Genomic DNA, 12,384 nt, shown 5'->3' with positions numbered 1-12,384 from the left:
CCCTGCTTATGTATTGATTGATACCTGGTGCTTCACATACATTTATTTCTGAACGATTTGCATTGAGTCATGCATTGCCTGTAGAGTCCTTAGCTACTGTAGTGTCTGTCTCTTCTCCTTTGGGGACGTGTTTGATATCTGTAAATTCTGTTAAACATTGTGTACTACAGTATGACGGGCATGAGATTGAATTAGATTGCATCGTACTTGGGTTGTCCGATTTTGATTGTATTATCGGTATTGATATGTTGACCAAGTACAGAGCTACAGCTGATTGTTTCCACAAGATAGTGAGATTCAGACCAGATATGGCTGAAGAGTGGAAATTATACGGTAAGGGTTCTAGATCGAGAATTCCTTTAGTATCCGTATTATCTATGACTCGATTGTTGCAGAAAGGAGCAGGGGGGTTCCTTGTATATTCAGTAGATTTACTGAAGTCGAGTCCATCATTGGCTGATTTTCCAGTAGTACGTGAGTTTGCTGACGTCTTCCCAGATGAGATCCCGGGATTACCTCCAGTCAGAGAGATAGACTTCAGCATTGAATTGATGCCAGGTACAATGCCGATTTCTAGAGCTCCGTACAGAATGACAACAATTGAATTGAAAGAATTGAAGAATCAGCTGGAAGACTTACTGGCCAAGGGGTACATCAGACCGAGTGTTTCTCCTTGGGGTGCTCCAGTACTGTTTGTAAGAAAGAAAGACGGTTCGATGAAACTCTGCATCGACTATCGGCAACTAAACAAGGCAGCGATAAAGAATAAATATCCCTTGCCTCGTATTGATGATTTTTTTGACCAGTTGCAGGGTTATTCTGTATATTCCAAGATCGATTTGAGATCTGGATATCATCAGCTGAGAGTCAGAGATTCTGATATCTCAAAGACAACATTCAGAACCAGGTATGGACACTATGAATTTATTGTCATGCCGTTTGTTCTAACGAATGCTCCAGCTGTATTCATGTGATTGATGAACCGTGTGTTCCAGAAATATCTCGATGAATTTGTGATTATATTCATTGATGATATTTTGATTTATTCAAAGAATATGAGTGAGCATGCTGAGCATTTAATAACTATGTTGCGAATTTTAAGGGCTGAGAAATTATATGCTAAACTGTCGATATGTGAGTTTTGGTTAAGACATGTAGTATTTCTGGGTCATATTATATCCGGAGACGGGATATCAGTGGATCACAGTAAAGTAGAAGCCGTCATTTCTTGGCCAAGACCGACGTCCGTGCCCGAAATTCGCAGTTTCATGGGTTTAGCGGGATATTACCATCGTTTCATTAAAGATTTCTCGAGTATAGCTAAACCAATTACTCAGCTGACTCAGAAGAATGCTCCATTTGTTTGGTCTGAGGAATGCGAGACCAGTTTTCTGGAGTTGAAAAAGAGATTGACCAGTGCTCTGGTGTTGACTATCCCATCCGGTACTGGTGATTTTGTGGTTTATTGCGACGCTTCTCACAGAGGGTTGGGATGTGTTCTGATGCAGCGAGGGCATGTTATTGCTTATGCCTCAAGACAGCTTAAACCACATGAGACCTGTTATCCAATTCATGACCTTGAATTGCCAGTCATTGTCTTTGCATTAAAGATATGGCGACACTATCTTTACGGTGAAAAGTTTGAGATATATTCTGATCATAAGAGTTTGAAATATCTGTTTTCACAAGCCGAGTCTTTGTCAGAACCGCGAAGACTCTAGACTTACGGTGTATCGATGAGCTTAGATGTAGATCGACGTCTATTGTAGACATTCGATACAGCATACCAAAGTCTAAATTAGATCGGGATCCCTAGATTAGACATGAGTCCTAGATTTAGGTACAGATTTGTATCGATTCATGTAGTCAGATTGGATACATGTTTTCATGATTGTTTATGCTTTTATATATGTTTTATATGATTGCATTGATACATTGTTTATACTGGGATATTTATATCTCACCGAAGTTATCCGACTGTTGTCTTGTCTGTATGTGTGCATGACAACAGGTGGGACAGGTTGTAGTGACCCGTTCCAGAATCACCTACTAATCAAAAACTAAGCATGCAATTAACCTAATTAATTATAATCAGAGATAACAGCGGAAATATGGCCAACAACAATAGTTATACAACCCAATCGAAATCGAAGTCTAGACTAACTCAAAATGAAATATCCAGTACAACCATATCGAATCAAATGGAAAACACTGAAAACTAAACCAACCAGCTACTCAACGTCCTCCTCCTGCTCCTCCTGAGCCATCCAACCTGAGGCCTGCCCCGTGGGAATGGGGTGTCCAAGAATAAACAAAACCGAGGACGTGAGCGATAAGAACGCCCAGGACAAAAGTATGAGTATACAAACCTATATGAAATGCACATGCTATGATATGATACCAGGGTAGTCAAGAAACAGGAATCACAAAGGATCTCAAAATGCTTAGTCTAGAGGCGCCAAGTGGATAGTGCCGCGCGGTCCAACCTCTGGGTCACTGCATCCACTACAAGACAGACGTGGACCTAAAATGTCCCGGACCACCGAAGCCCTCCCGACCCGTCGGCCACTGTGTACTCTCGGTGTCCATGCGTCCACAAGACAGGGCTGAGCGGCCCCAAGATATAGCTTATCTCGAAAGAGATACAGCTCAACAGTAAAGGCTATCTCGAAGGAGATACGGCTCAACATGATATGCAATATACATCATAACTCGTGACATAATAGCATGCATCATATGACATATAACAATGCAGCAAATACTCATGCAACACATATATGAATGTATACTCAACCAGGATATCTCGGATAGTACTTTCGTACCTCTATCACAGCAAGCCTAGCCTTACGCAACACCGCTAATCAGGTCTAGCACAAGCCTACGCATCAAAAGCATACTCAATCAATACTACCATGCTCGACTAGCAAAACCAGTACTCCCTAGTACTACCAAAGGTTTAGGGTTTACCTTCGTCCGTCGACAGCCCTTTGATGTCGATTGCCTTGAAACTCAGGCGCCGCTACGCTACTACTCCTGGCAGCTCTTGGCTATCGCTCGACCAACAACTAACCCTAGAAACCTTCCAAATCCTCTCAACTATGAGGCAAAATCATGAATTGGCAAGTCACAAATGAGAAATCCGAGCACTATTTATAGGCCATGTTCGGATCCTCCGAACAACACTTCGGAACGTCCGAACGCTACGTGTCCATTGGCTCTTGACAGCTCATGATCGGATCCTCCGATCATACACTTCGGACCGTCCGAACATGCATGGAAAAATGACGTGTCGATCAACACTTGACACCTATGATCGGATTCACCGAACTACACTTCGGATCGTCCGAACTCTTCGGTGCTTCCGAACCCTCTTCGGTCCGTCCGATCATGACCATAGCCAAAATTACACCTTAAACCTTCTTAATCACCATTACTCCGTTAATTACCCAATTTGGAATTCGGGCTACTACATTCTCCCCCCCTTAAAAGATTTCGTCCTCGAAATCAGGCTTAGAGAATGAACAAAACGAAATAACAACATCATTAATACATCTCAATTGTTGTTGAATACAACTGATACTATGATTACAACTGAAAACACAAACTTATACAAAGCACAACTCAAAAGAGCTCTGGATGCTCCGAACGCATACGACTCTCTAACTCCCAAGTGGCTTCTTCAGTGCCTCGACGCTGCCACTGCACTAAGACAAGAGGAATGATCTTATTCCGCAACACCTTATCTTTGCGATCTAGAATCTGAACTGGTCGTTCCACGTAAGACAAATCCGTATCAAGTTGAACTTCAGATGGATGTAAGATGTGCGACTCATCTGCTACATAACGTCTCAACAAGGATACGTGGAACACATCATGAATACTTGATAGGTACGGCGGCAACGCAAGTCTGTAAGCTAAATCTCCCACACATTCCAGTATCTCGAATGGACCAATAAATCTCGGAGACAGCTTACCCTTGAGACCAAATCTCAAAATCCTGCGAAAAGGCGAAACTCGGAGAAACACCTTCTCACCTGGCTGAAAATGAAGAGGTCGACGCTTTGTGTTCGCATAACTAGCCTGTCGATCCTGAGCAGTCTTAATCCGCTTCTTGATTACTGCAACCTTATCTATAGCCTGCTGGACTAACTCCGGTCCCTCTACCTGTCGTTCCCCGACTTCATCCCAGAATAATGGAGTACGACAACGTCGCCCGTACAACGCCTCAAATGGTGCCATACCAATACTACGATGATAGCTGTTGTTGTACGCGAACTCAATCAAAGGCAAATGATCCTGCCAAGCGGGTCCGAAATCCATAACACAGGCTCGCAACATATCCTCAAGCGTACGGATAGTCCTCTCTGATTGACCGTCAGTCTCCGGATGATAAGCAGTACTCAGACTCAGTGTAGTACCCAAAGCTGACTGGAAACTACCCCAAAACCGTGAGGTAAAACGAGGATCTCTGTCACTAACAATACTGACAGGCACTCCATGCAAACGTACAATCTCCTGAATGTACAATCGAGCCATACGATCGAAAGTGAAATCACGATTATACGGCAGAAAATGAGCAGACTTGGTGAGTCGATCCACCACTACCCAGATAGCATCGCTGTTCCTCGAAGATAATGGCAAGTGAGTAATGAAATCCATCGTAATATGCTCCCACTTCCATTCTGGAATAGGTAAGTTCAACAACAATCCTCCCGGTCGACGGTGCTCTGCCTTAACCTGCTGGCAAACTAGACACTTGGAGACAAACTGATACACGCTGCGCTTCATCCCTTTCCACCAAAACCGCATCCTCAAGTCTCTATACATCTTGTTGCTTCCTGGATGAACACTTAACTTGCTTCGATGCGCCTGAGACAATATCTCGTCCCTCAAAGTGTCATCCTCTGGTACTACAACCCGATTAGATAAGCACAGAAGACCATTGGACTGATAATGGAAATTGCTATCACCACCAACTAACCGAGCTAATCTCTGAGTCTTGAGATCAGACATCTGAGCTTCTCGAATCCGAGTGAACAAATTGGGCTCAGATAAAATGGTAGCAACACGAATGCTCTCCATACCTTTCCGATGCTTGAAGTTAAACCCCAACGAGCAACTATCCTGGATGGCACTAGTCATAGCACAAGTCTGAAGTGCAGAGGCTCTCACCTTGCGACTAAGCGCATCAGCTGTGAGATTCGCAGAACCTGGATGGTACTTGATCTCGCAATCATAATCCTTCAGCAAATCCATCCAACGACGTTGCCTCATGTTCAACTCAGCCTGAGTGAACAGATATTTCAGACTCTTATGATCAGTAAAGATTTCAAACTGAACACCGTACAAATAATGACGCCAAATCTTCAGCGCAAACACAATAGCTGCCAATTCCAGATCATGAGTGGGATACTTCTCCTCGTGAGATTTCAGCTGTCTGGAAGCATAAGCAATCACATGACCGTTTTGCGTCAACACACACCCTAAGCCTTGAGTGGAGGCATCGGTGTAAACACTGAAACCATCAGATCCTGACGGTAACGCCAAAACAGGTGCGTAAGTCAGAAGTCGACGAAGCTCTCTGAAACTATCTTCGCACTCGGATGACCACTCAAATGGAACATCCCTCCGAGTAAGTTGCGTCAATGGTCTGGCTATCTGAGAGAAATTCACGATGAAGCGACGATAATACCCTGCCAGACCTAGAAAACTACGGATCTCAGCCACCGTCGTCGGACGTGACCAATTCAGCACTGCTTCAATCTTGCTGGGATCCACAGAAACTCCTTCCTTGGAAATCACATGACCAAGGAATACCACACGATCAATCCAGAACTCGCACTTACTCAGCTTAGCATACAATTGCTTCTCGCGAAGAATCTGCAACACAATCCTCAAGTGTTGGGCATGCTCTTCCACACTGTGGGAATAGATCAAGATATCGTCAATGAAAACCACCACAAACTGATCCAGAAAATCTCGGAAGACTCGGTTCATCAGATCCATGAACACCGCTGGCGCATTCGTCAATCCAAATGGCATAACTAGAAACTCGTAATGCCCATAACGAGTACGAAATGCAGTCTTGGAAATATCATCATCTCTGACTCTCATCTGATGATAACCCGATCGCAAGTCGATCTTGGAGTAAACAGAAGTACCCTGAAGCTGATCGAACAAGTCATCAATACGGGGTAAAGGGTACTTGTTTTTGATCGTCACCCGATTCAGCTGGCGATAATCAATGCACAACCGCATCGATCCATCCTTCTTCTTGACAAACAAGACTGGAGCTCCCCAAGGCGAAACACTCGGGCGAATATAACCCTTATCAAGAAGATCCTGCAATTGCTGCTTCAGCTCTCTCATCTCTGACGGAGCAAGACGATAGGGGGCACGAGAAATCGGTGCAGTCCCTGGCATTAAATCTATGCCAAATTCCACCTCTCTAACCGGAGGAAAACCAGGAATCTCATCTGGGAAAACATCAGGAAATTCACAAACCACTGGAATATCCTCTAGACCAACACTACCTGTGGATGAATCAATCGCATAGATGAGGTAGCCTTCCCCGCCCGACTCTAAAGCACGACAGGCTTTCAGAGCAGATACCACTGGCATCGGAGGTCGCGCTCCCTCACCATAGAAAAACCAACTAGAGCTTTCAGTCGTACGAAACTGAACAAGCTTCTGGTAACAATCCACAGTAGCTCGGTAGGTAGTCAATAAGTCTATACCCAAGATACAATCAAAATCTTCCATCTCTAGGATCATAAGATTCGCAGTCAACTCGTTACCCTCAAAATCTAAGGGACAACCCATCACTAGACGCTTCGCTAACACCGAATGACCCATCGGAGTAGAAACAGAAAGAATGACGTCTAGAGAAACATAGGGTAACCTATGACGCTTAACAAATCGTGCAGAAATGAAGGAATGAGAGGCTCCTGTATCAATAAGAACAAAAGCAGGAATACCGCATAAATGAAAAGTACCTGCTATGACTCTCTCCGTCTCATCTGCAGCCTGATCCTGGTTCAGCGCAAAAACCTGACCTTGGGCACGAGGTCGAAGATTCGAACTACCCACTGCCTGACCCTGCCTCCTCTGCTGAACAGTCGTCTGAGATCCAGAACCGGATCCTGCTCCACCTCGCAACTGAGGACAATTCTTCTTAATATGCCCCATCTCTCCGCACTGATAACAAGCTCCTGCGGCTACTCGGCATTGCTCCGATGGATGGTTCTTCCCACAATGCGCACAAGACTCCTTCTTCTTACCAAAGCGGAAAACACCACTAGATCGAGATCCAGATCCAGAAGAAGATGAACCAGATTTCTTGAATGACTGAGATCGAGGCCTCAAAGTACTCGGAGGTCTAGAAGAAGAAAGAATAGCCCTACCACGCTGGAGACTGATCTCTGCCTGGCGACACCGGTTCACTAACCCATCATAAGAAGTAGGATTATCACAGACAGTGACTCGATCAAAGATCTCCTGATTAAGGCCCTGGAGGAAATGATCATACTTGGCCTCAGAACTGCCACTGATATGAGGAGCGAAGGGTAACAACTCAAAGAATTTCTGCTGATACTCATCAACAGACATACTCCCCTGCTTAAGGTTCAGGAGCTCAATCGTCTTGGCCTGGCGAAGGGCTGGAGGAAAGTACAGCTGCATGAACGCTGCACGGAAATCGACCCAAGTCGCTCTACCCTGCGACTGAACTATCGGCGCAGAAGTTGATCGCCACCACCTGCGAGCACGGCCCTCGAGAAGAAAACTAAGGGTCTCCATCTTCTGCTCATCGGTGCACTGGAATGCGCGGAAACAACTCTCCATGCGCTCTAACCAATCCTCCGCATCATCGGGAGTCTCACCGCCAACTAAAGGCTTAGGCCCCATCTGCATGAAACGATGCATATCGAAACGCCTAGGACCATCCCGACGATGACGATGCTCATGATGACGTCTATGATCGTCCTGGTCACCCCATCGACCTACACTCCCCTGACTACTCCCGTCATCAAAATGGTCAGCCATCGCTACAAGATAGAATAGGGAAAATGGTAAAATGGTCAACGGAAATCCCAAAACAGAATCTATATCCCAAAATCATACGCATGCTCTGATACCATAAATGTAGTGACCCGTTCCAGAATCACCTACTAATCAAAAACTAAGCATGCAATTAACCTAATTAATTATAATCAGAGATAACAGCGGAAATATGGCCAACAACAATAGTTATACAACCCAATCGAAATCGAAGTCTAGACTAACTCAAAATGAAATATCCAGTACAACCATATCGAATCAAATGGAAAACACTGAAAACTAAACCAACCAGCTACTCAACGTCCTCCTCCTGCTCCTCCTGAGCCATCCAACCTGAGGCCTGCCCCGTGGGAATGGGGTGTCCAAGAATAAACAAAACCGAGGACGTGAGCGATAAGAACGCCCAGGACAAAAGTATGAGTATACAAACCTATATGAAATGCACATGCTATGATATGATACCAGGGTAGTCAAGAAACAGGAATCACAAAGGATCTCAAAATGCTCAGTCTGGAGGCGCCAAGTGGATAGTGCCGCGCGGTCCAACCTCTGGGTCACTGCATCCACTACAAGACAGACGTGGACCTAAAATGTCCCGGACCACCGAAGCCCTCCCGACCCGTCGGCCACTGTGTACTCTCGGTGTCCATGCGTCCACAAGACAGGGCTGAGCGGCCCCAAGATATAGCTTATCTCGAAAGAGATACAGCTCAACAGTAAAGGCTATCTCGAAGGAGATACGGCTCAACATGATATGCAATATGCATCATAACTCGTGACATAATAGCATGCATCATATGACATATAACAATGCAGCAAATACTCATGCAACACATATATGAATGTATACTCAACCAGGATATCTCGGATAGTACTTTCGTACCTCTATCACAGCAAGCCTAGCCTTACGCAACACCGCTAATCAGGTCTAGCACAAGCCTACGCATCAAAAGCATACTCAATCAATACTACCATGCTCGACTAGCAAAACCAGTACTCCCTAGTACTACCAAAGGTTTAGGGTTTACCTTCGTCCGTCGACAGCCCTTTGATGTCGATTGCCTTGAAACTCAGGCGCCGCTACGCTACTACTCCTGGCAGCTCTTGGCTATCGCTCGACCAACAACTAACCCTAGAAACCTTCCAAATCCTCTCAACTATGAGGCAAAATCATGAATTGGCAAGTCACAAATGAGAAATCCGAGCACTATTTATAGGCCATGTTCGGATCCTCCGAACAACACTTCGGAACGTCCGAACGCTACGTGTCCATTGGCTCTTGACAGCTCATGATCGGATCCTCCGATCATACACTTCGGACCGTACGAACATGCATGGAAAAATGACGTGTCGATCAACACTTGACACCTATGATCGGATTCACCGAACTACACTTCGGATCGTCCGAACTCTTCGGTGCTTCCGAACCCTCTTCGGTCCGTCCGATCATGACCATAGCCAAAATTACACCTTAAACCTTCTTAATCACCATTACTCCGTTAATTACCCAATTTGGAATTCGGGCTACTACACAGGTTCATGGTCAAAGAGGTGAAGAAAGATCGAGATTAGAGTGGAGACTACGGACTTGGACTAGAGATAGGGTTTAAACACTTGATAGTTAGTTGTTGAACCTGAGATGGGAATGATTGTATGTTGTATCAGATTTATACTTTTATACTGATATGTATAGGAGTTTGATTCCATTACGTTCCGCATTTAAAAAAAAAATTTAGACCATGTTTATTATAATTGATTAAATTAGTCCCAATGACGATTAAGAAGATGATTAGCGTCCGGGTCCCCACAAAACACCTGCTTATTTAAAATGCGGAAATATAATTTTTTTTAAAAGGCTCACATTCGAAAATCCCATTCAAATATTTTGCATGCATCCACTCCACTGAAAAATATATCATTTAAAAATAATCGTAAATATTTGACAGTAAAACTAGAGTAATTTAAAATGACCAAGCTCATCCAAAAAAATATCCGTAAACACAAACGAGTAAAAATTCTAAAAATCAACAGTGTATAAAAAACCAGTGTATAAAAATGCTCATTCCCTCTCAAAATCATGCACATGCGTAAATTTTCTTAAAACTAATCATGCAACATATATTTCATAAATTTATAAAAATCATGATCATGCTGCATAAACATTAAAAAAACATTATAAATTGTGCTCAGGGCGCTCCTGCAAGGACAAAAATCTCGACTTGTGTGCAAATGAACATTTTGCCCCTGGCAACCCAAAATAATCATTTTACCCCCGGACCTCTAAATTTCGACTCGAAGCATACCAAACTCCTCAAATCATCACAATTTTTTTTAGAAGTGTTTCTTAGACGTAAACTAGAGCTCATTCCAAAACTTAAATGATTCGTTTTAAAACTTAGACAGGGGTCCCAGTTTTAATCTGAATCTTAACCAAATTTTTCTCAACTCAAGTCTAATCTTAAATCTACTAGACCAACCCCTAAAAAGTTAAAAATGGGTCTTGAGCCCACTAAGTTTAAAATATGCCCAACAAGCCCTAACACATTTTCGAAAAATATTTTGATTTGATGAGTTTTTGAAAATATCGCTCGAGCCCTCAAAAAGTCCTCATTTTCAATAAAATTTGCATACCGATTAAAAATATGCACTGGCGGGTAAAGTTATCTAAAAAGAGCCAATTCTAGGAAAATACACTTAAAACACCTTATATTAACAAATAAAAATTAAAAATGTAATAAAATAGTTTTCTTGATAATTCCCCAGTCTTCATTCCTCGATCGAGCGCGAAATGCATTTAGCCTAATGCATGAACTTTTAAAATAATCATGAAATGAATACTACCATGCAATAATTACGCATTAAATGCATAAAAAGAAATAAACACATCATTTAAATAAAATTTTAGATTGCAAGCATTCAGGTTACGTAAATGTAAATTCCTGGAATTTACAACTCTCTGCCCCTTAAATAAAATTTTTTCCTCGAAATTAAAACATGCCAATAACTCCAAGCAGCGACTCCTCATCTCGGTATCCGTCTCCCATTTGGCTTCTTCCTCGAAATGATTCAGCCACTTAACTTTGACAATGTGGATCACCTTGTTCCGAAGTCTCTTCTCATGTCTGTCCAGTATCTGAGTGGGTTTCTCCTCGAATGACAGATGCGGTGTGAGCTCAAGTGGCTCATAATTCAGCACATGCGAAGGATTCTACATGTACTTCCGCAACATAGAGACCTGGAACACAATATGAACTCCCGCCAGATTCGGCGATAATGCAATTCTGTATGCGAGTGTCCCAACCCTTTCTAAGATCTCGAATGGTCCGATGAATCTAGGGTTGAGCTTGCCCTTCTTCCCGCACCTCATCACACCCTTCATCGGTGCGACCTTCACGAAAACATGATCCCTTACTGCGAAATCAAGATCTCGCCGCCTCTGATCTGCATAACTCTTCTGACGGCTCTTAGCGGTCTTCATTCTATCTCGAATCCTGACCACTAACTCTATTGTCTGCCTGACCATATCCGGACGCAAATATGCTCTCTCTCTCTCCTACCTCATCCCAATACACTGGCGACCTACACTTCCTCCCATACAATGCCTCGTATGGAGCCATACCGATCGATGCATGATAATTGTTGTTGTACGTGAACTCCACAAGAGGTAACTTCGGCTCCCAGCTGTCCTGAAGTCGATCATGCGAGCTCGGAGTAGGTCCTCCAGAATCTGAATCACCCACTCTGACTATCTGTCTATTTTAGGGTGGAAAGCAGTGCTGAACAATAACTTAGTACCCAACGCCTGATGTAGACTCTTCCAGAACGTAGACGTGAACCTCGGATCCCTGTCTGACACGATGGACATTGGAATCCCATGCAGTCTGAATATCTCTCTGATATACAACTCTATATACTGAGTCATGGTGAAATTCTTCCTGATCGGTAGAAAATGAGCTCATTTAGTGAGCCGATCAACAATCACCCAGATGACATTAAATCCTCCAGTAGTCCTCGGAAGCCCCGTCACAAAATCCATGGTGATGTTCTCTCATTTCCACTCAGGAATAGAGAGTGGCCTAGCTTCCCAGTAGTTCTCTGATGCTCTGCCTTGACCTGCTGACAAGTCAAACACTCGGAAATGAATCACATAATATCTCGCTTCATTCTCGGCCACCAATAAAGAGCCTGAAGGTCTTTATACATCTTCGTACTCCCTGTATGGATGGAGTACGGGGTGCTGTGGGCCTCGCTCAAGATATATGCTTACGCGGTCTCTGTACTGACAAATGGGCAATCACTGCGTGCTTCCTGCTCAGAGCATCTGCA

Source organism: Primulina eburnea, chromosome 5 (assembly GCF_022965805.1).
Source record: "Primulina eburnea isolate SZY01 chromosome 5, ASM2296580v1, whole genome shotgun sequence".
NCBI lineage: Eukaryota > Viridiplantae > Streptophyta > Magnoliopsida > Lamiales > Gesneriaceae > Primulina > Primulina eburnea.
The sequence above is the reverse complement of the archived record's forward strand: the minus strand, read 5'-3'. Positions refer to the sequence as shown.